The 15,074-nt window shown below is 40.2% G+C and overlaps 1 pseudogene; it reads left to right on the top strand.

Moving 5' to 3' along the window:
- The first annotated feature begins 9,349 nt into the window (after positions 1 to 9,349).
- Positions 9,350 to 9,900, top strand: LOC149310559 (large ribosomal subunit protein uL22 pseudogene; annotated as a pseudogene).
- The last annotated feature ends 5,174 nt before the right edge of the window (positions 9,901 to 15,074 follow it).

The following is a 15,074-nucleotide window of genomic DNA, read 5'->3' as shown; positions in this document are numbered from 1 at the left end:
TACACACAAATAAACAAAAAATAAAATAAATTAAAAATTGAAACATCCATCTTTGATTTCCTACTTCAACAGTTTACATAACAATTTTGTTTGTACTCAATCTGCCATTGAAAATAATGTTACCATTAGCAATGCTAATGCAAAAATCAGTCATTTTAAGATCTTGGGGTTAGCAGTTGTGCACTGTTGTCTACCAGCTTTCTGTTTTTATGATTTAGAATCCCACCCTTCCCCAAAGAAGAAAAGTTTACATTCGCTATTTTAACTTTATATTTTCCTTGAAATGGCCTCCCAGTGCGGTCTTCTTCTGTGACTCCGAGTCCTAGCTGTGGAAAAATCCTTGAATTATTGGCTGATGACAGAAGTGATCCAGGTGGTCACCAATCTAATGACTCCACAGGCTTGTGTACATTAGGGAGAAGACACCACAGTATTCATCATGCCCTTCTAACAGATTACAAAAAGAAATCTCTTTTCAAAATGCATTTCATGTGCAAATTTTAAGGGCACCACCCTGCTTTCTCTTTTTCCTCACCCTTGTGACAGTGTGTTGACTAATTGTTGCAGTGGAACTCTGCTTGAACTTTTCTCTAAACCAAACATAAAAACATAAATAAACCTGCATCTCACTCAGCAAACTATAAAAAAAAGTTATGCAATCTTTACTAATGCAAGGAACAGCCTGTAAAGGAAACCTTACATCTGTTGTTCAGGAAGCAAGTACGTACTGTGTAGTCTGTGAGCATTTCCCCCTTTACTATCGAAGAATAAATATACTAAAATGTGTAAGCAGTTTAAGAGCACTACTAATATGTTATAGGGGTCATAGACAGAATGATAGATTTCATGTCCTTTCCTCTCCCTTGTCTATTCTTTCTCTCCTTTTCTCTTTCAGAGAGAGAGAGAGACAGAGAGAGAGATGGTGGGTATGTCGTTGTGGAGAGACAACTACATAGCCCCCTCTCTCTCTGGGAGGGAGAGAAAGGGACATGAAATCTACCATTCTATCTGTGACCCCTATAACATATTAGTAGTGCTCTTAAATTGTGGATGCATTTGTTTGTCTTCTTAGCTGTCCACAATATCCTTAACACTTTTCTCCAGCACCACATCTCAACCAAAGGTACTCAGATTTAACCCTCCTATCTTTGTTTTTAAGATATCTTGGGACCGGTAGTAAAGAGAGTGTAGAGGAGCAGTTTAGCAGAAAATTCTGATGAAAATTTTTGGATCGGGGTAGGGACCAACAACGGACCAACAAATATGCATCAGTTAAGAACACAACATCAATTAGAACATACTCAGTTTAAAAAAGCAAACAAGAAACATATGTATTAAAGCAATCTACATTTAAAATTAATAATTTAAAAAGTAATATACTGACAAACAGAGGGACTTAGAATGGGGCACGCATCCGCGGGTTGAATAGGGCTTGAATATTGGTGGATTCCCATTCTCGTGGGGGTGGAGGGTCTGGAATAGATCCCCCCTGAGAATGGAGGGGCAACTGTATAATGCACTTTCAACTGTATTTTAAGTTGACAAATCTTTAATTTATCTAAATTATTTTTTTAAGTTTTAACAATACTTTTTTATTTTATTTTACAGAATTTCATAAGTTCCTTTTTTGTAGAGAAATATGGGGTGCCTACCTAATAAATACATAAATAATGATAGCAGCAAGACTGGTGACTGGGATTCAGAATTATTATGAAGCTTTTTATATTATTATTATCATCATCATCCAATCTGTTTCCAAGGTGCTAGTTTTGAGGCAAAAGTTTGGGTTGGAACTGCTGCAACTCAAAGATGATAAGCTTTTAATCCTTCTATATGTACTTACCATCACCTTCTCCACTGTTAACATCACAAGGATCCAAAACACACTCCTGAAATAATCCAGTTTGAGACCGCCTTTACTGCCCTGGCTCAATGCTAGGGAATCCTGGGAATTTCTTGGGGCATCAGAGTTCACTGACAGAAAAGGCTAAATGTCTCACAAACACTACAGTTCCCAGGATTCCCTAACATTGAACCTGGGGAGTTAAAGCAGTCTCAAACTGGATTATTTCTGCAATGTGTTTTGGATCCATGTTATCATTGATAATATGCTGTTAAACTTCAAAACAGGTACTGTAGAAGACTGGTGATAGGCCTAAGGATACTGATGCAGGATTTGGAATGCGATGTCTGCTATATAAGGGACGTGAGGGTGTTAAAAAAAAAGCAGATATACACATGTAGCTAATTATTTTAGATCATGAAGTGCTAGAAATGTAAAGCCTACCTACCCAGATGTTTTCGCTTGTTTCTAGTCTCAGGATTGTATTTTTCCCCCTTCCTATTAAAACCATTTCCAGGCTGGAAAGGCTGTGGTCATATAAACTTAACTAGCTGGCAAGTTTCTTTAATGTGTGTGTGTGTGGGGCGGGGGGAGAAAGATTGCTCATTTCTGATTTCAGAAACAGGCAAAGAGATCTGTTATTTTTCTAGAATACTGTCCTTGAGAACCAGAATGTTGGTTTTATATAACATATATTAGATTCCTGGATGGGTCAGCAGGGCCAGGACCAGGTTTGAGAAAGGTTGTAGCCTCTGTTAGAGATGGGTAAGATTTTGTGTAAGTTTTTAAAATATAATTTACCTATGTTCATTTTTTTTCATAAATGTGATGAAGGGGTGTGTGTGTGTGTGTGTGTGTGTGTTTAACAAATGTGCCAGATTTATCCATCCAGGCAGAGGCTTTGAGTCCTTATCATTTAAAAGTCTGTTCGTGAATTCCTGTGTAACCAGCCATATATTTGTGGTACTGAATTAGGACCACCACATCTTTTTCTTTCTGACAGTTTTGTACTTCAGGATCTTGTTGGGGAACATTCATTTGCACATTTTTTTTTCTTTTCCTGCAAAGAAAACACTGTGAAGGAGCAAAGAATGTATCTTTTTTGTGGACAATACACTGATTTGCTGCATAAAATTTTGCTTTGTATGAGAAAATACATATAGTGAAACTACACATCATTCCCCTGTAGAGGAATTCATGTGTTTATGCAAAGTGAATTGGCGATGTGAAAATTAATTCTTCATATTCCTGATCTGGAAAAGCAACTGCTCTTGCTCACAGCAGAAATCTTTTTTTTCCTTCTGGGCCAGGGATAAGAACTGTTTGGCCCCCTGTATATAGTTGGCCTACAACTCACATAATCTCTGGCAAGCATATTGCACAGTAAAGAATGCTGGGGGTTGCAGTTCAACAACACCCAGAGGGTTCACACTTCCCACCCCTAATAAGGAAGAAGGTACAGTGAGCAAGAAGAGAAAGTGGGTGAAAATGTGTCCAAGTTGTATTCATTCCCCCTGCTTCTAGTGAAACTTCAAGCTTTTGATAAAAATGTTTAGTTTGAGAATGGGGAGTCACAAAAAGGCAACAGATCAGAGGATGTAATTTTTCTTAATGGTTTAAGATCAGTAATATTTCTTCTAACAATTGTAGGGTAGTTATCATTTAAACCTTTAAACCAGTCTTCTGGTATGGTTTTGATGTATTCTGCCCTCTTGGTGGCAGTATGACAGAGGCAGTAAACAAATGTATCTATCCATTCCTCAACATAGCTGTAACTCGCTATAGATCAGGCAAATGCTGCTGATTGTCGTTTGCTCTATTAATGAAAGAGAAATGAAGATCCAGATCTTCCAAAGAGAGCTAGAGTGAGAGTGATAAAGAACTATGCAATAAAAAGGAAGAGTAACTCAGTCAAATCTTAACTCTAATGTAAAGGGATATATTACATATATTATTCTACTGGTGTTCTAGCAGAGCTTGGAGTCCTAATTGGAAGAGATAAGAGAGTGGACTCTTGGTATCTGATGGGATTTGGTTTTAGGACACACACACACGGATATCAAAATCTGTGGATGCTCAAGTCCCATTATATACAATTGCATTGTAAAATGTCTTATATAAATCAAGATTTGATTTTTGGAGGTTTTTAAAAAAATATATTTTCAAATATTGAATGCTGGACTCTGGATGCAGAATCCATGGATATGGATGACTGAATGTATGTAAGCATTATTTTTAAGTAATTTTTTTAAACCACCAAGACTGTGATGAATAACATGAAATTCTTATTTAGATGAAATAAAGAAACTAGGCTTTATTGTGGCAACCCTAGCTAAGGATCATTAGCCTCAATGAGGCAATTGTCTCAGGCATTGGGTCAGTAGGGGTGATATATTTAATCCCTTCAACCTGGCAGAGCTGCTCCCACTTTGGTCCGCTTAACCCTCTAGACTTAGGAATTGCTTCTCTCGGAAGCACCAAAACCATCACTCCTCACATTGTTTTGGCCATTGGGAAGCCTGGCTCTGTGAGCCATCAGTTGCCTTGCACCAATTCACCTAATCCAGCCTCCTCTCACATTTGCCAAAGCTTCACTCTGTGACCCAACAGCAGCAACAGCAGACTTCATGGTGAGAGTGGAGGCAACAACAGTGGAGGCTACTGGAGGATCTGTGAGCCAGCAGCTTCCTCACTGCCAGCCTCTGAGTCTTAAGAGGTAGGGGACTGCATGGCTTAGACCAGGGTTTGTTTCCCCGCTTGGCCATGAAACCCAATGGATGACTTTGGGCAAATCACATGCTCTCAGTCACAGCGGAAGGCAATGACAATCGTTCTCTGATCAAATCTTGCCACAAAAACCTCATGATAGGTTTGCCTTAGGGTTGCCATAAGTCAGAAATGACATAAAGGCACATAACAACAACCTGAAAGACGGTGAACATGTCTAATTTTCTCAGACACCTCTACCCTTCACACAAAACCTGATTCTTAAGACACTCGATCAGGCATTCAGGAACCTGTCAGCTCAGAGAGATGTTACTAATGTGGAGCGGCAAGTGTCATCTCTACACCTCATTGTCCAGAGCTTTGCTGCTGACATTGGCACTGCAGCTACTCTCCTCCTTTTCTTCATTCCTTCTCTTCTTCCTTTCTGGGTGGTAGGGAGTTTTCCTTGGTGGTGGCTGGATGGTGGGTGAATGCTCTCAGTCTGGGATAGCTGCATCTTCATCTCTTCCATGTTTTCTCAGGATGAGCATTGGGCAGAAAAAGACTTTGGGCTACCCCTACGAAGGACAGGATAATACTTAGGATGTTCAACTAAGCCATGTGCTGGCAAAAGAGCTGGAAGAAGGTGGACTGATGGAAAAAGTAAAATCAAGAGAGTAACCTCCCAGGTGACCTTAAGTGTTTGACCCACCACTACTACCCCTGTATATTTCCTTGGTTCTTTATGCAACCACGCTTGGTTATTCTCGACTTCCATTATGTTACTTTTTAATTGTTTTTTCATCACTTAAATATCAAAAATGCCCACAAATGATACCCCCAATAGTATATTTGAATATGTTTCATGAATTCACATAGGACTCTATAAAGTCTCAACAGATATATCCAGAGTTCTTATCATATGACTGTGATTCAATAACAATCCTAAATTAATAAAGCAGGAAGGATTTAACAATATGAGCAGTTGCTCATCAGGGAGACCCAAGATAAATACTGCATACTCCAAAAATTCTCTTTTTTTCAGCACTGAGTGCATTTTTATCACAAAACTAATAAATAAAAATCTTGAACAGGAATTAGTACACCAGGTTACACCCTTGACTGCCCTGATTTCCATCCCAGGGGCATCCAGCACATTTCTTCTGTTAAAGAAAAATTGATCTGAACAAATCAGCATATGCCTTTCTATTTTTAAATAACTTAGGAAATTTGCAGGACATAAGAATAAACAGGCAATCAAACATCTCAGGCGGCCTGTGTCAAGCAGTTCTTGCTTTCCAAAGTTCCATTGTTTGAGCCCGGCAACTGGTGAGGATTTTGTTATTGAACTTTTTTTTTTGAAGACGTTATTTATTATAGCACAAAAAGAACTAAGGCAAATAACACAAGACAACTGCAAATGAAGCTAGCCTTAACAATAAGAGAGAAATGAGTCTACCATTTAAATACATGGACTGAAGGGAAAATACCAAACTGACTGAGCACAGCGTATAACAGAGGGGCTTGGGAGGTTGTGTACATCAAGTTTCTGCTCAATGCCAAATCTGCAACACAGGATACAGCTACAGCTGGCCATCCATCCTCTGCTCAACCACCTGTAGCAAAAGAAAGCCCTGTATCTCCCAAGACTATGCATTCCACCGTGGAATATGTTATATCATCATGCAACACGACGGCTTTATTGCAACAACTCCACTAGCAACCTGTCTTTTTCTAGGCGTGGTTCAAATTGTCTCTGGAACAGCAGAAAACAAGCTTGCTATCTTTATTGTTCATGTTTTAAACTGTAAACGACCTTTAATCATGGCTGGACAAGATATAATGTATTAATAAATACTGTTAGAAAGTTGTTCTTTACATTCATCCAAAATCTGCTTCCCTGCCAGATCTACCCAGCTTACACAGTACCAACTGGCTTAGCTCCCTTTCTTCCCTATGACAGACCTCAGATGCTTAAAGACTGCTTTCATCTCTCCCCTTATCTTCTCTCTTCCTGATGAAACATACATCTGATGCATCTGAGGAAGGAGACTGAAAGTCTACAAAAGCTTGTGCTACCACCTTCTTTCTTTCAGTTAAAGGTGCTACAAGATCCCTTTGCATGCTGATTATTCTTCATGGTACTGGTAGATAGTTGCTGCAACTATTGCAAAAGATTGTCATCATTTCACAGGCTCAATCATAGAATCATAGAGTTAGAAGAGACCGCAAGGGCCATCCAGTCCAACCCCCTGCCATGCAGGAAATCCAAATCAAAACATCCCCGACAGATGGCCATCCAGCCTTTGCTTAAAGACCTCCAAGGAGGGAGACTCCACTACACTCTGAGGAAGAGTGTTCCACTGTCAGACAGCCCTTACTGTCAGGAGGTTCCTCATAAAGTTGAGGTGGAATCTCTTTTCCTGCAGCTTTGCTCTGGATCCTAGTCTCTGGAGCAGCAGAAAACAAGTTAGCTCCCTCCTCAATATGACATCCCTTCAAGTATTTAAACAAGGCTATCATATCACCTCTTAACCTTCTCTTCTCCAGGCTGAATATCCCCAGCTCCTTGAGTCTTTCCTCACAGGGCATGATTTCCAGACCTTTCACCATTTTAGTCACCCTTCTTTGGACACGCTCCAGTTTCTCAACATCCTTTTTGAATTGTGGTGCCCAGAACAGGACACAATTTTCCAGGTGGGGCCCAACCAGAGCAGGATAGAGTGGCACTATTACTTTCCTTGATCTAGACACTATACTTCTATTGATGCAGCCTAAAATTGCATTGGCCTTGTTAGCTGCCGCATTGCACTTTTGACTCATGTTCAGTTTGTGGTCTACTTGGACTCCTAGATCCCTTTCACATGTAATGTTTTTCAGCCAGGTGTCACCCATCCTGTTCATTTTATTTTTCCACCCTAAGTGTAGTACCTTGCATTTCAAAGTATTGAAATTCATTTTGTTAGCTTTGGCCCAGCTTTCTAGTCTGTTCAGGTCATTTTGAATGTTGATCCTGTCCTCTGGGGTATTAGCTACTCCTCCTAATTTTGTTTCATCTGCAAATTTGATAAATATGCCCCCAATTCTGCCATCCAAGTCATTGATAAAGATGTTGAATAACACTGGACAAGGACAGAGCCCTGTGGGACCCCACTGGTCACTTCTCTCCAGGATGAAAAGGAGCCATTGTTGAGCACCCTTTGGGTTTGGCCAGTCAACCTGTTACAAATCCATGTAACAGTTACTTTGTCTAGCCCACATTTCACTATCTTGTTTGCAAGAATGTCATGGGGAACCCTGTCAAAGGCCTTACTGAAATCAAGATATACTATATCCACAACATTCCCTTCATCTACCAAGCTGGTAATTTTATCAGAAAAAAAGAGTTAAGATTTGTCTGGCATGACTTGTTTCTCTGAAACCCGTGTTGACTTTTTGTGATTATGGCATTGCTTTCTAGATGTTCACAGACTCTCTGTTTAATGATCTGCTCCAGAATCTTTCCTGTTATTGATGTCAGACTAACTGGATGATAATTGTTGGGATTCTCTCTCTTTTTTTCCTTTTTGAAGATGGGGACAAAGTTTGCCCTCTTCCAGCACTCCCCATTAGTAAGGGTATGGCTGTGACTTCAGACAGCTGATGATTAAGCAACAAGGAGTAGACAGAGTTGTGTTTGCTATGTGAAACGCTTTCTAAACCAACCTGCTTGCCTCAGATAGATATGATGTCTGGTTACTCATGTTGAAGCAACATGCCACATCCAGTCTGGCTTGATTTTATACACAGAATGGAGGGAGGTGCTCTCTTGCCCTTCACTTCAGGCAAAAAAAATGTCTTCAGTCAGCCTTGATTCCACCATCTTCACAGCCTCATTTGATGAAGATGTAAGAGAGAGCCTTCTTGGTGGCTGCTCTTAGGCTATGCAACTCCTTCCCAAGGAAGAATCGGTTGGCTCTTGTCTGCATTCTTTTCACCAGTGGACAAAACAGGACTTTGGCTTTTAGAGGGTTGGGGCAAAGTCCCCCCCTTCTAATGAAATGTGTTGTATCTTTTACTATGTTTGGAATATGTTTTAAACTTTTTTACCTTAATATTTTAATTGATTCATTTGTTTATTTTTTTAAAAAAATTGTGTTACAGATTGTTTTAGCTATACTTTTAAACTTTGAAATTTCAAGCTGCTGTAGATTCCATATTGAGAGAAAGTTGGGATATAAATTAAATGAATAAAATAGGATCATAGCAGCATTATATGCCTCTGACTAACTCATTTTTTGTTTGACCATCAGTGCTCGTGAAACAGGCTTGTGTGTGCAGTAAATACTAATGAAGGCATCCTAATGTTGTTGGCACAGGCTTTGGAATGCCATTGCAGGATACTCTTTTCAGAGCTCTTCCTTGTTTGTCTTCTGTGGGAAATTTGCCTCATCGTTGGGCAGTTCGGAAAGGAACAACAAACTGGGCCTGTTGTATTGATCATGTCTACTGGGTTGCTTTGGATGCTATTTTTTGGTAATTGTTTTTGCCCTGGTTGTTTTCGCAGCATTCCAACCCTCTAGATTCCTTGGGTTATACTTTTTCTGTCCCCAAAATATAAAATTCCATGAGTTGCAATTTACCTTTTAAATAGAATTCCCTCCACCCCATTTAACATTAAAAGCACACAGGCAGGTAGAAGGCCTCACCATAGGGGAACATACGGGTATCAAGGGGAACCAGAAGGGGAAACTTATGGCAGTGATTTATGGCAAAGTTGGGAGGGATTTTGCATTAGTTTCAACCAAGTAAGCATTGAAAATGGTCTGCTACTCACTTGATACAGAGAATCCCACAAAGTTATGCAAATCAAGGAGTTCCAACCTTCATGTCCACTTCAAGAATACACGTGAAACTGCCCAGGTGATCAAGGGTATGCATATCCAGAAAGCTACCAAATACTTGAAGGATGTGACTCTGAAGAAGCAGTGTGTTCCCTTCCTTCATTACAATGGTGGGGTTGGCAGGTGTGCCCAGGCCAAGCAATGGGGCTGGACACAGGGGCGCTGGCCAAAAAAGAGTGCAGAGTTCCTTCTGCACATGCTCAGAAATGCTGAGAGCAATGCTGAGCTCAAGGGTCTGGATGTAGATTCTCTGGTAATTGAACACATTCAGGTCAGCAAAGCCCCCAAAATGTGCAGGCGAACATACAAGGCTCATGGCTGCATCAATCCCTATATGAGTTCTCCCTGCCACATTGAGATGATTCTGACAGAAAAAGAACAGATTGTCCCTAAGCCAGAAGAGAAAGTTGCTCATAAGAAGAAGATATCTCAAAAGAAACAAAAGAGAAACTGATGGCTCGGGAATAAATATCCAGTTAACAAATAAAAATAAAATTTGAAAATTGCCAACCCCCCCCCCCCAAAAAAAAAAAAAAAATCCCACAGGCTGAGATTCTGCATGGGGAGATATAAATGACTCACATAGCTACATTTCCATAGTTATGGGGCTGGACAGACAGGGGGGAAAGGGTGGACAGAAGCTGCCCCTTATCCCCCGCATCATTGCCGTGGTGACCGCACATCGCGGCAATGATGCGCTCAGAAAAAGGAGCTGTGAAACGCCCTCGAGCAGCACATTGACATCCGTTGTGTGCCGTGTCATTTAAACATGGCACACAATGCACATTATCAGCGCACACACCATCACCGGCATGCACACCAAAATGGCACCAGGATAACGCAGTAGAGCTTGGGAGCATGGGGACACTCCACTCTCTCGAGCCCTTAAATCGGCCCCAGGACAGTGCTTCTTGCCCGTCTGTTTTGGGTCTATGTTTCCAATGCCTGCCCCCCAAAATCCAGGTAAGCCACACAGCCCCCTAGTACAACCATGTCTGAGCTGTAGGAGAGTGGGGAAATCAGTAGTGAGGCATCCAGATATTTTCCTTTAGCTGGACATGCTGTGATAGGGACCTGGAAGGACCACTAGGAGTCTTTGGAGCATCCCTGGATATGACATCCAGCAAAGCAGAATAGCTGCACATGGCACTGCTGATTCTTACTGCTCTCTAATAACTCAGAAAAAATCTTCATTGTGTGTGCTATGTTGTATGGCTTTGGGTCTCTGCACACTTGGAACAGAATTCTGACCAAAAAGTGATGGCATAAATCCAGTTTAGATAAATTCAGTTTATGTCATTGCAACTTACTAAAAGATTCCAACCTTTGGAATTTCCAGGCTTTTGTGGTTTTGTCTTGTTTTGCTTTCTTTTCTGGATTTTTTTACATATAATTTTTAAATTTTCCATTCATCCAAAATAGTTACATTATTATTCCATTCCGTATTTGTAAATATATTTTAAAATAATGAAAAACCGTTAACATATGTTTGTCTTCTTAAACCTTACAAAATTTCTAACGTTCTGTAAAACCCTTTATTTGTATTTAATCTTATCAAATCCCTCGTAACTAGTTAATTTTACTTTTATTCTACAGCTTTAACATGAATTGCTAAACTATCAATGACCATGATTATCTATATTTCACAGCAGGAACCTTCAATTATCAATCTAATTTAACTTTGTATAAATATTATGTATGCCATAATAATTTGTTTATGTACCATAATTTTGTATACAGATTACATATAGCATATGATGCATATGTTAATATATGGCTATATCAGTTAAATTCAGCTATATTAATATGATTCCTTAGCTTTCATTTTTGAAATTTGTAAGAGTCTGTGTGCTGCTCGCTGCACCAGAAACCCATGAGGCTGCTACACCCCAAGTTTAAATTGTTCATTATTGGTGCTTTTACTCTGGATTTATGTGGACTTCCTTTTCTGCCATTTTAGATAGAATTTAAATATTCCAATCAATCTGTCTCCATCAGCTATAATTTAAAAACAAAAACAAAAAAACCCGAAATGCTTTCATAAAGTTCCTAATGAAACTTTCTGTGAAAACTCTGTAGAGTTTCAAAGTTTCTAGTGAAACTTTCTAGCAGACTCCAAACAGTGTCCACCCCTGTTTTTGTCTAAAAGCAAAAAACAGAAGGCCTTCAAGGCAGACCTGGCATGAGTGGACTTTAATTAACTGGCCTTCTTGTCGTGTATTTATAGATAGTTGGCTTGCATCATAAAAAAGCAATAGTTCACAGATTTATTTTTCAGAGACAAGAGAAATCAAGATAAAACTGTTGCCAAGTAGACACATGATAGATAAATGAGTGCATAACACCAGAATCTTCTTTTGTCATGGAAACTGGACCGTTTCCCTGTTATCAAAATATAAACCAGATGTTTAAAAGCCAGCCACGCATGTTTCTGCTTCATTGAGATGGTTATGATTGTGAGATGCAAAAACCATCCCCTGACTTTATAAGAAAGAAAGAAATCAGATTGGAAAAGATTGCCATTCAGAGAAATGTATTAACTGAGCTATTATTAATTACTGTATTAAGTTTGACTAGTCTACACCATTAAATGGAAAGAAAATGTTAGTCTTCATTTGCTGGTGGAAAGACTTAGGGAAGTATGCCAGTCCCAAGTTCTTTACTTCTAAAACGAGATGTGCCAGGACACAGATTTGCCTGATATGTCTATTGCCAAGAAAGCTCTTACCTTTAATCCTAGATGTGGGAGGCCTGGCTGCACAGTAGAGAGAGAAGCTACTTTGTACATGCTCCTTGTAATCTCTTTGTGAAACTATCCATCATGGTCTTTGATGGATTCCTACTATTTTACATCCTCTAGAGCTAAAAGCCAACAGAATTGAACAGGGACCTACATTCTGTCTAAAATAATGGGCTTGGTGAGACATTCTGGGCTCTGTTGTCATAGATGTCTAGGCTTGGTAAGAAAGGAAGGAAGGCTTCTATAAGGATGAAGTGCAGGCCGGGGGTATAACAGGTGCTTTGCATGTCCCATATTACATCCCTGGCATAGCCCACAAAAAACTCTTAGGGAACAGGACTGTAAAAGAGCAGCTATGACAACAATACATAATATTATGCTAGGACAGAAGATGGAGCCAGTGTGGTGTTTGAATCCCCTTGAACAAGCCAGGATTTGAATCCCCCTGAACCAAGAAATCCACTGGATTACCTTGGGCAGATTACATTCTCTCAGCTAGTAAATGTTCAGAGTCAAGAATGGTAAAGGAATAGGTAAACTATTTTGGTATTCAGAGTGCTTACTTGTGCCAACCAGTTATACAGAATGTTCTCAAATGCAATGTTTTTCATCCTTTCTAAAATATCTGTTGCTATTTTGTGCCTTCAAGTTTGTCCCAATTTATAGTGAACTTGTCATAGGCTTTTCTTGGCAAGTTTTTGTTTTCAGAGATGGATTAGGATTGCCTTCCTCTAAAGCTGAGAGAATATAACTTGCCCAAGGTCACCTGAGTGAGTTTCCACAGCTGAAGGGGAGGGGGTCAAACCCTAGTCTACCAGAATTCTAGTCCAATACTCAAATCATTGCACATGCTGGCTGTCTCTCATGCTGCCTCCATACTAAATTATAGCACAAAAACAGACAGCATGGTGTAGTGGTTTGAGTGTTGGACTAGGACTCTGGAAGACCAGGGGCTCAGTGCTGCTTGGCCATGGAAAGCTATTGAGTGATCATAGGCAAGTCACACTCTCTTAGCATCAAAGGAAGGCAATAAATGGTGCCAAAAAAATCTCATAATAGGTTTGTTTTAGGATTACCATATGTTGTAAATGACTTGAAAGCATGGTTGTATTTTGCTAATTGTCCTTGAGTTGAGAGTAACCCTGTGAATGAGACATTCCCAAGAGCCCTTGCTCTGGTCAACAACAAAAAATAGCACAAAAATGTACTTACCCTTGTCTTAGTAAAGTTGTCACTGAGGTATTGTTGTTGTTCAGCAGCAGCATCAAATAAACAAAATCTCTATTGTTGAATACCTGTCTATTACATTCCAGACTCAACTGTGAATTTTTGCTATATTTCTCTAATACCATCAGAATTGGAAAAGTAAAAGCACACAAAGGCCATTAGTTCAATCATTAATGCTCAAAAGTGCAATTGATCTGTTTTGTCAATAGATGGAGATGTATGCAACTTATCTTCTTTGTTAGCTAGACATTTTCCTCTTTGATCCAATTGTCTGTTCCTCTGACTTTTTGTTCTGGTTTTCCAACCTGTAGATGTTAAAGCTTGTAATGTAGGCAGTAAAAGAATTCCATAGGCTGCTGTAAGATGTGTGGTTGACTGGTTTTCTTGGCGATGTGTGTGTACGTTTGCACACAAGCTTTTAAACTGCCCGTTGACTTATGGTGACCTCATGAATTTCATAGGCCTTTCTTAGGCAGAGAATACTCAGAGGTGGTTTGCCAATTTGTTCCTCAGAAATATAGCCTACAGCACCTCACATTTGTTGACAGACTTCCACCCAAGTAGTAACCAGGGCTAACTTTGCTTAGCTTGCAAGGTCAGATAGGGTTTGGTACCTTTAGGGTATTTGCTGACCAACAATGGGAATAAAGAGACCAGATGCAAGAACTGGGATTGAATAAGGGTTACTTTATTGACCAATTAATCTATGGCCCCATACAGACAGGCCAAAATAAAGCTGCTTCAGGTCACTTTGGAGGTATGCTGTTTAAACGATGCATGCATCCTAAGATGCCAGAAGCCACACCAAAGCCACACTCCAGTCCTAAGGACTGGAGTGTGCCTTTGGTGCAGCTTTCAGACTCATAAGACACATGCATCATTTAAACAGCATACCTCCAAAGTGACCTGAAGCAGCTTTATTTTGGCCTGTCTGTACGGGCCCTATGTAAGCAATTTAAACTCTTGCAATAAGCAACAGGGAGGAGCAACCTAGTGTGGTAGCAACTGAGGAAGTAGGTCTCCCCCAAACCCCTGTCCTCAGCTTCCCTTGGGTGAACACTAGAGCCCCAAAGTGAACCTAAGAACCTGGGTTGCTCCTTGAGAGGTCCTAATAGAAGACCAAGGAAGCCCTCTCCCAAGTCTTATGACTTCAGGTGAGGACACAGCCCCAGATCCAGCCTTAAGACTAGTGTTCTTCCCCACCCTATTTGTCCCAGGACCTAAAGAGACAGCTCGAGGGTGCCATAGGTATTCTCTGTAATCTTACTTTTTCTCCTGCATTACCTGCCAAGTGACTGCCTATTTACAGGCCCACCAGGCCAATTGCCAATTCCCCAAGATATCAAGTAGGGTAGGCAACAAACAAAACAAAACAAATCAAGTGGAAAGGGGTAGAAAGTCCTGTTCAGCCCAGAAGCAACTAGCACAGATCAAGTGGGTGGGTTCATCGTCAGATCCAAAGAGGATGTAGAAGGATGGACAGAGCCTAATAAACCTTGTCGCTCCATTCCCTCATACTCAACATCATGGTGCAATGCACCATGATCTTTTACTAGATCTTCTTTACTTTGGGCCCAGCAAAATCAGTTCCTCCCTGCAGCTACTCTCCATAGTTCCAGAACTGGCTTAGGCAGGCTACAATGCTTTTTAAAAATGCTAATATACCATTTTTATA

Source organism: Sceloporus occidentalis, unplaced genomic scaffold, assembly GCF_023333645.1.
Source record: "Sceloporus occidentalis isolate IW3139 unplaced genomic scaffold, rSceOcc1.0.p SCAF_6, whole genome shotgun sequence".
NCBI lineage: Eukaryota > Metazoa > Chordata > Lepidosauria > Squamata > Phrynosomatidae > Sceloporus > Sceloporus occidentalis.
The sequence above is the reverse complement of the archived record's forward strand: the minus strand, read 5'-3'. Positions and strand labels throughout refer to the sequence as shown.